Here is an 873-nt window from a genome sequence, read left to right as displayed (position 1 = left end):
GCCCCGAACATGCACCAAGGTGCACTCGGCCCACATGTGAGCGCAGGTCGTTGCGCCCGAGGTGGTGTGTGGGCACCGCGTTGCAGACGGGACACTGCACGCACACGACGCCCCGTCCAGGTGCACGCACGTAGGCCGGGCCGGGTGCACACCCGACGCCCTAGCAAGGTGCGCGCACCCGGGCAGGGCTCACACTTGGCGAACGGGGCGCACTTCGCGAGGGAGGGTGTGCACCTCGACGGGGGTGGGTGGCCGGGGTGGATTCGCACGTGGGTCGCGGTTTGCTAAGTACACACTGCGACAAGCTCATAACGGGTGCGATCATACCAGCGTTAGTGCACCGGATCCCATCAGAACTCCGCAGTTAAGCGCGCTTGGGCCGGAGTAGTACTGGGATGGGTGACCTCCCGGGAAGTCCCGGTGTTGCACCCTTTTTTAGTTTTTCGCCGGGCGTCGCAATGCTATTTGAATAAACCTTTTGCCCGTTTGCGTTCTCGTCGGGGCCGGGCCGGGCCGGGGTGCGCTGCCCGCACTACCGCGCGCGCGGGGGCGACACCGAGCGCGCACCCGAGGCGCCCCGAGCACACAGGCCACGGTGCAACCCGGGCGTTGTGCGCGCACCCCGGTGCGCCCGAGGTGCTGCGCGCGCACCCAGGTGAAATCGGTGTGCACCTCGGCCAGTGCGCGCTCGGTCGAGTCGCGCACGTTGGCCAAGGTGCACGGTGATGTTTCTTACTCTAAGGTTCCGCACCAGACGCCCGGGACAGGTGAGCGAAGCTGGGCGGGGCCGGGTGCGCGGCCGGGGCAGGTGCACGCAGCTAGAGAGAGCTTTGGAGCACACCAGAGGTGCGCACCTTGGAGCACACTTCGGAG

The 873-nt window shown here is 67.4% G+C and overlaps 1 non-coding gene across 1 annotated transcript; it reads left to right on the top strand.

The window, feature by feature from the left end:
• The first annotated feature begins 313 nt into the window (after positions 1 to 313).
• LOC131865505 (5S ribosomal RNA) lies at positions 314 to 432 on the top strand. Its single transcript, XR_009364225.1, has one exon. It is a non-coding gene; the product is annotated as a 5S ribosomal RNA (ribosomal RNA).
• Positions 433 to 873: the final 441 nt, after the last annotated feature.

The sequence above is a fragment of the Cryptomeria japonica genome, unplaced genomic scaffold, assembly GCF_030272615.1.
Source record: "Cryptomeria japonica unplaced genomic scaffold, Sugi_1.0 HiC_scaffold_113, whole genome shotgun sequence".
In the NCBI taxonomy this organism is placed as follows: Eukaryota; Viridiplantae; Streptophyta; class Pinopsida; order Cupressales; family Cupressaceae; genus Cryptomeria; species Cryptomeria japonica.
Note: the sequence above shows the minus strand (reverse complement) of the source record. Positions and strands in the feature narration are given on the sequence as shown.